The following is a 13,043-nucleotide window of genomic DNA, read 5'->3' as shown; positions in this document are numbered from 1 at the left end:
CCCAGCTGACCCCTTTCCAGATCCCCCTCGGCCCCCACAAATAGGAAAAGGGTTTGAAATTTCTATTAAGTCTCCATTCCATTCCATTACATAGACTAAGGTAAATTTTACACAGGTAAAATTTTACATAGGTTTTGTTTGAGCACGTCAGAATATTACTGACAAAAGCATCATTTAATGAAAAACAAAGATTTTGAAGTCTTTTCAGGAAAATAATTTCTATTATCCAGCCAGTTCTAATTTTACCATATTTCTGGCAAATGTAGCAAAATGTAATTTAAAAGCAATTTAGCTTAAAAGAATGTAAAAGGAATGAAGGAACGAGCAAGCTCCCAAAAGCTCTCCAGATAAGCAGTGTCCAAATGTCTCACCTTGTCAAAACTAACTAATTAAAACAAGTAATTGGTCACCTGAATAAGTACATTTATCCTATCTTAATGACATTCAGGTGGTTTGCTATCACAGCTCTGAGCCCCTTTAGGAGCTTTAAAAATCAGTAGCAGTATTTTTAGTTTGGGCATTTCATTTTACATCAGTTCTTGTGCTCCATCCTGTATCTTCTTTCCATAACAATTAGATAATGTATTCATGAGTTAGAATGACCTTCCATTCATTTACACTATAGTGTTAAACTATCCAGTTCCTATATACTTCAGTAATCAGGGGCTTCCTTAATGGCTGTAAAAATTATTTGGATAGTCTTTGGTAAATATGACTAACCAGTGCTTAACAAAGTATATGCACCCTGAGTTAGTGTCAGAATTTGCCTGTTTCTGGGCTTGACTTTGTCAGTAACTCTAATCTACCAATGCAACGTAAAATTATAAGAAGCTTCTTCGCCTACCTTTGAGTCTTCACCTAGAACTTCTTTTCTCCTAGGAGCGCTTCCAGGAAGCGGCTCCCATCTCCCTGATATCGCATTTACTTGCATGCCACATGGACCTTGCACCTAAAAATGAACCATCCAAAATCTGTGTATGTGTTTTAACTGAGGAAGCTGAATTTTATGGTAAAATGAAGGCAAGGGAATCCTGGAATGGCTGCCAAGGGCTGTGTATCCTTTGTGGCTGCATGCAGGAGAGGTGACATCTACTTTCAGTGTCATCACCCTTGAAGCTCCAGAGCTAAAAATTTAACCTGATTTCAGCCAAAGCTAAATTGGCAGTAGCTTTTGGCTGAGTAGTCAAGTGCATGCACAGCCAAAAGCTGCTGACAGTTTGGCCACAGCTGTGACAGTATTGAACCTTTAGCTTTGGAGCTGCAAGGAGAGGGTAAGTGACAGTAGGTAGACTCTACCCAACTTGTACATGGCCAGGAGTATTCTGTCTTCATTGTGCCTTCCTGAAACAAAGTTTGGGGGCATGTGGTATGCAATAAAATGCAGTATTTTGGGAGGAATTAACCTGCTTCATCTGCCATAATGAGTGACCAGAGCTTCAGTAACTATACTTACTAACTTCTAACACCTGTTAACAGTGTGTGTCAAGGAAAGAGTCCTTTCATGCAGCCTACTGGTGTAAAATTAACAAGAACTTAACAATAATCAATAAAAAAGGAACAACTGGTGATTTTGAGTCAAATCGAAGTGTGAGCTTCCATGGAAAGAAAAAGAAGATACCCTGGCTTGCCAGAAACAGTACCCTGAAAGTAGAAAGAGAGAATTTTGAGACTGGATTTAAAATTATGACAGCAGTTTGAAACAGAGTCGAAGCCTGCTCTAAACCCAGTGGAGAAGCCTGAATTAGACTGACTAGTTCTCAGTAATTCCAAAGTAAGAATTCCAGGGACTCTCTACTAAGTATCTATGATCTAAGTGACATCCCTCGCTTAAACAGCAAAGTGAGAAGATTTTGTGAGAAATATTTACAATTTCTTTTTCACAACCCCCATGGAGGTCACAAGGCTCATACTGAGAACACACAAATTAATTGACTGAATATTTAAAGAACTCTCCTGTGAGATGAGAAAGGTTCCTGGTTTTCTCTGATTTAAAAAAAATCCCCAATTTTCGATTTAAAAAAATCAACCCCAAATCCACATTTTTCCATGATTAAAATGAAACGCCAATAAGATATAGTTATATATGTAGTGGTGTTTCATTGTAATCATGGAAAAATGTGGATTTGGGGTTGATTTTTTTTAAACCAAAAATTTTGGGTTTTTTTAATTGGAGAAAACCAAGATTCCTGGTGATGCGTATAGGGGGGAGCGGGGTAGAAGGTGGAAGAGAGGTGTCAATTTAAACTAAACTTTCTGGGTTATGTTTATGTTCTGGTTGAAACCATAGCTTCTGACATCTTAATTTTGCCATGATTTCTTAAGGATCTTTTTTAGGCACAGAGTAGGCAATGTTTTAGTTCAAAGGAAACCAGATTTTCTATAGAACATTTTGTTGATTCTTTTTAATGTTTTGAGGGGAACTGTTACAAAACAATCCTTTTGCAAAGAAAACTTTTATCCTCATGGATGTGAATCCAGAAGCTTTCATTAGCACTGAATTCACAAAAATGTAATAATGATTTTTTAAGGTCCTAGAAATTAAGAAAAAACAGTCATCTCTGACTTAAGAGTTGCTAAAACAATCGATTTTCTCTGGATACATGGGCTCTTTTTTATTTCCAAATGAGGAATACTGTTTTCTGACATAGCAATGCAGCAAAATAATTAGATATTTAAAAGTGGTTTGGGTTGAGAGAGGGAAAAATGATGAATATAAAGTCCTAACTCAGCGGTGAGCAAAATACAGCCTGCAGGCTGGATCTGGCCTACAATTGATTTTATCCAGCCCGCAGGTGATGGTACCACATGGCAGGCCCTGGGCAAACTGCACTCAGGCCCCTGCCTCAGCTCTGGCTCCAGCCTTTGCATGAGCTGTGGGGGATGCCAGGCAGAAGCAGCTCCACCTGCCCAATGCCACACTCAGGCTCTGGCTCCAGCTGCCGCATGGTTCTGGGCAGGCAGGGCTGCTTCCATGGCCTGAGCATGGCTTATCCAGCCTCTGCCCATGGGGGCTAGATCCTAGCTGTGGGCCTCTTTGCTGTCCTGTCCTGCCCTGCCATCGGGGCTCCTGGGAGTTGTGGTGGAGGGGGAGGAGTACGGAGTGCACACCAGGAGCCCTGATGGCAGGACAAGACAATGCAAAGGTCCCTGGCCAGGCTTCACCCCTCTGTTCCGCGCCCCCCAGCTTTATATGTGTGTGTATGTGACCCTCAACAGCTCACCAAAACTCATTAAGTGGCCCTCCAGCCCAAATAATTGCCCACTTAAAGGAACTACCATTCATTTCAATGATATGAATTTCCAAGACAGCTGCTTCAGATCACACAGGTTTAATATAGTTTATTGTTCCCCACAAACTTCAGCCTCTCCCTCCCACAAGTAATACACAATTGTGAGGAAAAACATTTTTTTTTGCATTCATTAGATCATTCTGCAGATAAGCAAACAGGAAACAAAATAAAGAAAATAAATCTGCTAGTCTAAACATGCTTGATATTCCTTTGTTGGGCACGTCTACAAGAGATGTTTTACTGCACAGCAGACTAATTTGCTGCATAGTAAAGTATTACCATCTACACGTGCATGGCAATCAGGGTGCAGTAGACTAGTTTATTGTGCTGCTGGAGAGTCCCATCAGAGACAACTGGTATCTGGCAGTGCAGTAAATTACTGCATTTAAATGCACATGTAAATAGTGATATTGGGTTTAAATTGAACTGGAGTCACATTATTTGCACATATAGGCATGCCCCGTGAGTTGTAGTCACATTAATTGCACATACAGACATGCCCCATGTCTCTCCTCCTTCCCCATTCCCTGGCCCCGTACCTTACCACCCCCACCCCCACCCCCCCCAATTCTTGCTTTACCTCTGATTAATATTAACTTATGGTCCCACTTTGTAACCCCATTGCAGTGTAAATCACACCTCAGACTCTCAGCAGATGTAAATCAGTTGATTTAATTATGTTATGTTGATTTATACCACCTGAGGATCTGGCCCAATGTTTATGGCAGATAGATTTACAGCAGTAACAGATAATAGGGCTCTATAGGTGCAGAAGCTGGGGAGATAGAATGTCATCTATCTCTCTAGGAACTGCACAGCACTTTTCAGTTGGACGCCACTGAAGTCAGTGTGAGTTTTGCCATTAACTTCAGTGGGGCTGGTATGTCACCAAAAGTATCTGAATGATTCACAGGGGTTTTCTTACCTCCCCTGTCCTAAAGCAGACAAGGGTTATTGTGAGTCTTTCTTTTAACAGCTGAAGGAAAACCAGATTGTAGGGAGAGGTTCTGTTTTTGGATCAGGTTTAATAATGGCTAGCTGACCAGAGGCTGAATGTGGTTTGCCCTAGTCAGCACCAACCAGTTACTCATTGCCAGAAATCTATTGGCTACATCAACTTTTTACTACTACCTGTCAACACATGAAAAGAAAATTCTGTAAACATGCCTAACATTAGCATCCAAGGCAGTCAAGGATCAAGCTGGCAGCTTTGGCCAGGCCTTTACCATTCAAAAGCATGTTCATAATAGTCTGGAACGAACAGAAGGCTGGGGAACACTTATGTCAGGATTGTTACCAGATTTGCCCATTACTTTGGGGTGTGCTCATTTATTAGGGATACGTTTCTAGGGTCTTGGTAATTCTCTCAATGTGCTGCTTGTGTTACTTGTGTTTCTATATGGAGCTGTATATCTCCCTTCTGCAAGTCTTCACCCCCAATGGAGCTATCTTGCAGGACTCAGTTTCAATGGGGCTGGGTTCCTCCAGTCACCAAATCAGTCATACACACACAAACGCACAAAGATTAACGTGATGCGCCTGACCCGGCTGGGTTGATCACCATGGACAGGCTGACACCCTCATATGCCAAGAATCAGCTCATCAGAGCAACAATAAACTGCAGTCAGACACAAGCACACAGGTGAACAGAATCCCTCTGAATCCGGTTGGGTGTCCAGATGACACCCTCATGGGCCAGCATTCAGTTCATTAGGGCACGTCTGAGTCAAACTGGGTCAATCGGCCTGTACAAGCTGATCCCCTTATGTGTTTCAAACTCAGCACGTCCCAATCTTTGGCCTCTTGATGAGTGGACCCCACAGTATTTTTGGGCTTCGCAGGGAACTTTAGCTTAGGTAAAAGAAGCACTGCTGCAGAGCAAGTGAGGAAGGAGAAGTAGAGAAGGAAAAATGTACCCAGTTACTACCAGTTTGACTATAAAAGTTATTTATTGCTAAGTATATGAAATATATGGTACTAATAGTAATAGACATGCAAAGGAAAGACAAACACAAACAATTACAATACTACCTTGTTTCACTAAGTATTTGGGGAAACTTAGCCCAAGCTTAACTAATACAGTTCAGATTCAGAAATTTATGCCTAGAGAGAAAAGAGAGAGAAAGCGCTGGGATCTCACCAGTCCAAGGTACTCGGGTTGTAAAGCTGACAGGTAAAGTTCGTAGCGCAATCCTTGAAGGGAGATGATCTGTTCTTCCAGCATCCCAAGAACAACAGGGGATGGTGTCAGCACACACACTGCTGCTTTTTACAGATTTTTATACCCTCAGTTCAGCTGCTTCGAAGTATTCTCAATAGTGTAAATCATTGTCTTTTCTATTGACAAGGGGTTATCTGGTTTGGAACATCTCAAGAAACTGATTGATAATCAGGAAACATAAGGTTAGGAGTAACCAGATACTTGGGAGCCAGCTTGAAATTCCTATGGATAGCAGATATACTGATGGGATATCTCATGGTTTCTTCAGAAACAATAGATAGCTTGCAGCATCAGGGTTTGGGATTTTCATTTGTTGTGAACAAGCCTCAGCTTAGCATGACTTTTCCAGATCTTAGTATAGTCTTTTAACAGACTTAAGGCAATTATTGGGGTTCATAACCTTTGGGCAGGAGGACTTTCACCAGTCGTCCCAGGAAAAGTATGACAACACCTGTGGTCAGGGCTCCAACGGGCTGGATGCTGTGATGAACCCCTTTACCATTGTTCAAATGTTGCCCATACCCCCTCTGACTTGGTCTCTTGCCTCAGCATTCCCTAACCCGGCAACCAAGTTTTAGTCAATCCAGTTTAAATAGGCCTCCCATAGTGGGACTGGGGAATGTACGGCCCGAGATGCCTATTAAACTTAGAGGTGTATGTGTGTCTGGGGGTGGGGAAAAGTCCTTTGTAAATCCAGATTAGAACTGGTCTGATAAATGCTGAGCTGGCTGTGTATAAATGTGGGTTGATTAGCATTTGAAGCACAGATTCGCCATCATGCAGTGCTCCCCTTCTTCTCTGATCCCAGAATTCACTGCAGTCTCTGCTTCAGGCTTTCTGTTCTCCATCTCTCATGTAAATGAATGGTCATCTGGTTCCATCTCGGATGCAAATGAGACCTAGGGCAGTTGTTTCACTCTTGTCACTCTTATCTGGAGGGTCTTAGGTGTGTCTCTCACTGCATCTTAATCAGTTTCATTTCGGTGGGGGGGAAGAGAGGGGGAATTCTCTGTGAGTCGGACAGACTGCAACCTGTGTCAGGGTTCCCCATGAACACAGAGCTGAGACGTAACAGGATGCAAGTATAAGTATTGCCTGTATGCACTTTCATAATAACAGAGAACATGAAAATGGACACTCAAGCAGACTTCCAGAGCAGCAAGTATAATCTTAGAATGAAGGTAATATTTTGTGGACACTTCATGAGAGGTGGTGTTATCCTCCCCTTGAAATACCCACAGAGGTGGGAGAGGAGGGACCTGAAAGGAAACACAGTGACTAAAAAACCTAATGGAGATAAGAGCTTGTCTTGGAGACAAGGGGCCTTTGTACATGCCACAAAATTGGCCTTTAAAGTGGCTTAAAAGCCCTTTTGCACTACTTCAATGGCATTGCTTTTTGCATGTTTGGCGGCATATAATGCTATAAATGAGTTTGGTACATAGTAAGATAAAAACCTCTGAGGTGGTTTAGTTTGCTACTTAACAAAGTGCAACAGTGTACAAGGCACTGGAAGCCAAAATGCGAAGCTTTGGTCCCTGATTTGATTCAGCAGAGATTCAGCCCGATTCAGTGGCCCAATCTCTGAATCTGAATTGAATCAGAGTACCCTTTAATCTCTGAATCAAATCAGAACCCTTCAAATTGATTTGGAGACATTTGGAAAGATTCAGAGATTCGGACACAGAGACAGCTTTACATGTTTTTTCTACATACCTCTAGGCAGCAGGGGCTCATGAGTGATGCAATGCTGGGGCTCATGGAGTATCCCACAGAAGCATGGTGGGGGGCTCTCCAGTGTGCTTGGCAGCAGACCTGGAAGTGGAACAGAAGCACTTCTGGTCCACTTCCGGATCTGCCGGGGAGCACATGGGGTCCCCCTCATACCCCCCCCAGCTTGGTGATGGGTGCCTCCTAGGTCTGGGGAGGCACCTGGGGTCCCCCTGTGGCCAATCACTAAGTTGGGCAGCTGTGGGAGGGGGGGAGGTGCACTGAGTGGCAGACCCAGAGGTGTACCAGAAGTACTTCTGGTCCACTTCTGGGTTTACTGCTGAGTATGTGGAGGGCCCCCCCACCACTCCTGTGGGACTCTCCATTCACCCCAACATTGCAGCAATCATGAGCCATACCTGCTACCACAAGGTATGTAAAAAAACTTTTAAATCTGTGTCTATATCCATATTGCTGATTCTCCAAATCAGCATCGTATCTTCAAATCAGATTTGGTTGAATCAAATCAGGGACAGTGATCTGAATCAATGATTTGAATCACTGTCCCTGATTCAGGCCGAATCCAAATCGAATAGGGCCTGCTTCGCACACCTCTATTGGTGGTCACCGTGTAGTGCAGGGACTGTGGGACCTGGCAGCATCCCATGCAGGCAGGCTCCACTGAAGAAAAAAAAAAGTAGTGAACCTGACCTTTTTTCTTCGCAGAGCATGCCTGCCTGCCTGCCTGAGCTGTAGCAGCCTGGTGCTTCCCTCTGTGGATGCGGCGGGGGGGAGCGGTGCTTCCCTCCATGGCTGCAGCACCCCACACAGGACTGCCCAGCACGGGTGCCAGTGGGCAGGTGTCACCTGGGGCCCCCCATGCAGCTCAGGGACTGCTCAGCCTGCTGGCAGCTTGCCCTCCCCCCCGCCCCCTTACCGCTGAAGAGGCAGATAAGGTTTGGGACCCCATCCTTGTGTACATGCCATGCGGGGTTAGTTTGGTTTAATTCTCCCTAAATTGAAGTGGTGTTTTTAAAAACCCACCATTTCAATTTAGGGAGAACTAAACTAAATTAAACCCCCATGCTGTATACAAGCAGTCAAGAGACTTCTAATGCATCTCATGCAAAAGGTCGAGCAAAGTGGAGAAAGCTGGAATACAGGTGATATCGTTTACTTTACAAGTATAACATTTTGCTTTCTTTCCTGTAATTGGCTTATCCAGATAAGTTTTTGTGAAGGGTCAGGCTAATTATGCCAAATGCAGTGCCTTATTTTATTTGGATTTTCCTCCCTCAGTGAATCTTGGCTTAATATAACTCAAATGCTTGTAGATTATTTGGGAATGTTAACATGCCACCCCAAATAAGAAAGATAAAGGTGTAGCTGGGAAACCCATCTTGTTCACCATTCTTAGTTGAAAGGGCAGAAGTGAAACTATGTTCTTCTATGAAGTATGTTCCTTTCAGAGTTGCTTCAAAAACCTCTAAAGACCGTGGACAAGAACTGAGTTTTTAAGATGTCCATGGTGCCGTAGGTCACAGAGCTATTATGATATAAACCATGAAGCATTCAAAAGTGGGCCCTTTAATCTGACCTGGGGCTGGTGTGTCTCCTTTTACTGGCATAATTTCTTTCGATATATTTTTCTATCTGATTTCTAAAGCACACTTTTCTGACTGATTAAAGAATCTCCTTTAAAAAGTGAGAGTCTATTTATATATATTTTATGAATGACATACCTGATACAATTGTATCGCTCATTTTACTATAATTATAGCTCTGTTCATTTGCCTGACCTACAGCCAGCCTTGGATGATAATACACTGTCTGACTGAATAATCAACTTCATCCCAGCCTCAAATGAAATACATCACCCTCATAAATCAGGATACTCTTTCCTTGGACAGAGGTTATAAAGAAAAGGAAAAGAAAAAAAAACCTGCACACAAAGCATCTCCACTGGCAAAATAATATAGTGGCTAGGATTCAGCTTAAGGAAGTTAGGTAGATGACTCATGATTTATATAACTTTTGCCTTTACCACGTACTTGAGTAACTTTAGAAGATCACAAATATTTATGGTAGTAGATCTGCCTATATAAAATTGTTTTACTTTTTTTCCCCTGGATTACAAAGAAAGGAAATTCTGAAATTCTTTAAAGTCCAAATCCTTATTAATCAGAGAGAGAAGAACTATAGTCTGTTAAGCTCTTTTTTGAAATTCAAATCATGTTTGTACCTTAGGGGAAAGACCAGAGGCTAACAGCTTGCATGAGCTTAAGATGATTAACCTACTTTATACTGCTCTCACTACACTGCATTCAGTTAATCATTAATTTTAACCACAGTGTCTTTAACAATAGACAAAAACTATTTATCTTTCTATATTTAGAATAATTAAAACAAAGTTTATCTTTTTATTTTCCATATTTTTTCCATATGCCAAATCAAATAGAATTCACTTGAGTGATCTGTACAGTTAGCTAGGCCCAGAAAGATGAGTTACTTTTTTTTACCCCTTAGTCTTCCATTAGATCTAATATCCATTTGTGTTGAACTAGCTGGTATAGAATTTTCATTTACAACGAATGCCACAGTTCTAAATTTCACTGACAGGCATTTTCCCACTCAAAATCTGTTCTGTCTGTAGGTGTTTTCCTGAAACTTTTTGATTAACTGGTGATGAACACCCATAAAATAAGGAAAATAGCATGCAGTATTCTTCTGTCCTGAGTACAACCTACATATGCAGTATAATACCATATAGCAACTTTGGTTCTATGGAACACCCTTGGGTATACTATAGGTTCAGAAGTTATTTTTGGAGGTTCAATAGAGTAAAGTAATAAGAAATCATCCTACGGGTTGTAGAATTGTCAGACTGAACTCCATCCCACACTGACTTAGTGCAGGGACTTGAGAAGAGTTTGCAAGCTCGAACCATGAGCTTTCTACAAAGATGTAGTTTATAACTGCAAGAAAATTAGATATAACTATCAGTTATGCCTTTCTTATATTTTAGGCAAATGAATGTAGGTTTTTAGCTTTTCAAGGTATGTTGGAATGTTTCACTGTGGAGGTTTTGAAAATAATTTCTCTAAAGAAAGAACAGTCTGTCAGGACCAGCTCTGCTGCACATCTAAGAGGTTTGCAATTCAGAAAAGAATCTGAGAAAGGGAACAGGAAAAATATGGAAGACTAATAGCCATTTATGGCCCTGAGCAATTCTTGTCTCCTTCGAAACTTTAAATTCAGTAATTCTATTTTGTTTTTCAGTTTTAAAAATAAACTAATTAATCATTCAAAGGGAAATTATTGAATGTTGCTTTCTCATGGAAAATTTAGATGCATTTTCACAAATAATTGGCACATAGAGATGTGGTCTCTTGAATATATTGCTCCCTTATGTCATTTTGTGCAGAAACTTAAGATAATTTCTCCCACAGTCAATAGTCCTATGCTAGGCAGACATACATTCAAAGACTACAAGAAAATATTATGTAGAAAATAGCACAATTTCTTAATTCATTTTGTAGAAATCTGGAAATACCATTTTCCCAATAGGTGCTGACTGATTTAAGGAATGACATGACCATGGCAGTCTATGTAATTATTTCTGTGAAAAGGGCCTGCAACATAGGGAGAGAGTCTGATTGTGTGCGAGTCCTTTATTGCTGATAAATACATAGGAATATAGATAATGATAGACAGGAACTAGATGCAATAGGGTTGGAGGGCCTGACTTTTTTCTGGGGAGGGTGGGAGAGAGGAGGCATCTATAAATGCTAAAGAAGAGGGCCTCATTTCAGCCAGGAACATAACCTGCTTAATAATCAAAATATGCCTTTAGCATGGTGATCAATGCAGATTTGCTTAGAGTTAAGAACCTATTTAAACATTTTATTAAAGTGGCATGGCATTGTCTTGGACACTTGGTCAAGTTCTGGAGAAGAAAGAAATCAATGCTAGCATTTGTTCAACTAGCTTTTTTCAAATTCAGATGTGATGCTTGCCACTTCTCTTTTAGAGAGTTTATTTGGAATGTAGACAGGATATCAATTCTTGTATAGAAAATTGCCGATCCCTTCTCCTTAATTTCTTTATACAACCTCTCAGGCACTTGAACTGTGTCTGAATGCTTTTTTTCATATTCAAACAGTTATATACAAATATATTTTTATTATTTTTAAAATACACTGCATATAATTATATTCTTACTATATATATGAAGTTAAACTACAACCCAAACAATATTTTGCACTACTTGAGTCCATACACATGACATTTTCACAAACAAGTGTACCTCCCATTAAATAATCTTGCTGACATAGGCAATGTGTGGGGGGGGGCGGGGAGGGTGGAAACATGCCTCCCCTGAAATTGGCCCTTGCCAGCCGTTGCCCCCCCTGAGAAGCGCCAGTGACATTTCCAGTTTTTCCAGTGGCACTTCCAGTTTGCCGGTCAGCGAGCAGCCACTGGGGGACCCTCCCCCGATCGGCCATCGTTCACTGGGGGATGCTCCCCTCAATCGGCGATCAGCTGCTGGGAGGCACCAGTTGCCCTTGCTTGATGATCAGGGCTCTGTGGAATGAGGGTAGAGTAGTGGATCTGATGTAGCTAGATTTTATCAAGGCTTTTGATACTGTGTCCCATGACATTCTTATTAGTAAGTTAAGAAAATACAACTTGGATAGAAGTACTGTAATATGGGTATGTAAGTGGTTGGATCATCCTGCTCAAAGTAGTCATCAATGGCTCTGTCTAATTAGGAAGAGGTATCAAATAGGGTTCTCTAGGAGTCTGTCCTGGATCTGGTACTGTTTAATATCTTCATTAATGACTGGAGCATAGGACTGAGTACACATGAGCAAATGTGCAGATAATACATAGTTGGATGGAATTCCATTGTCTTTAGACGCTGGGTATAGGATTCAGAAATACCTTATTAAATTGGAGAAATAGTCCAAAAGCAATCCAATGAAATTCATTAATGACAAGTGCGAAGTCACGCATTTAAAATGTAGCAATCACATATACAAATACAGACTGGGGAATGACTGGCTGTTTACACTTGTGCAGAAAAAAGACCTGGTGTTACAGTAGATCATAAGATGAATATGAATTAACAGTGCATTCTGGTTGCAAAAAGGTGATTAGCATACTAGGCTGTATTAATAGGAACATGACTTGCAAATCAAAGGAACTTATTTTTCCACTCTGTTGATACTGGTTAGCCCTCACCTGGAGTTCTATGATGAGTTTTGGGCCTTACACCTCAAGAAAGTAGTTGACAGAGGGGAAAGCAACAAAAAATATTAGTCTATGGGGAATATGGTTCAAAGTAAATGCTGAAAGAACTAGGATTATTTAGTAGGAGAAGACAAAACTGAGAGGGAATTTGATAACAGTCTCCAAATACCAAAGGTGGTTGTAAAAGAGATGGAGATAGACATGGGGACAAGACCAGGACCAATGGTCTCAAATTGTAGCAGGAAAATTTAGATTCAATATTAGAATGAGCTTTCTCACTATGAAGATCATTTAGCATTGGAACAGTAAGGTTGGGAAACTCCATCCTTGGAAATTCTTAAGAGCAAGTTAGACACTTGAGTGGAATAGTTTAGTCAGGGAAGATCCTGTGTTGGGCTGGGTGTTGGACTAGATGACCTTTAAGGTCTCTTCCAGCCCTACTTTTCTATGATTCTATGATCAATAAACTCTGACAGGCCTCCTCTCCAATGTTAGTGGGCATCCTGATGTTTTAGATAGAAAATAATATTCTGATGCACTCAAATTACTCTTACATGCATGTAATTATT

The sequence above is a fragment of the Alligator sinensis genome, unplaced genomic scaffold (genome assembly GCF_000455745.1).
Source record: "Alligator sinensis unplaced genomic scaffold, ASM45574v1 scaffold1166_1, whole genome shotgun sequence".
Taxonomy (NCBI): domain Eukaryota; kingdom Metazoa; phylum Chordata; order Crocodylia; family Alligatoridae; genus Alligator; species Alligator sinensis.
The sequence above is the reverse complement of the archived record's forward strand: the minus strand, read 5'-3'. Positions refer to the sequence as shown.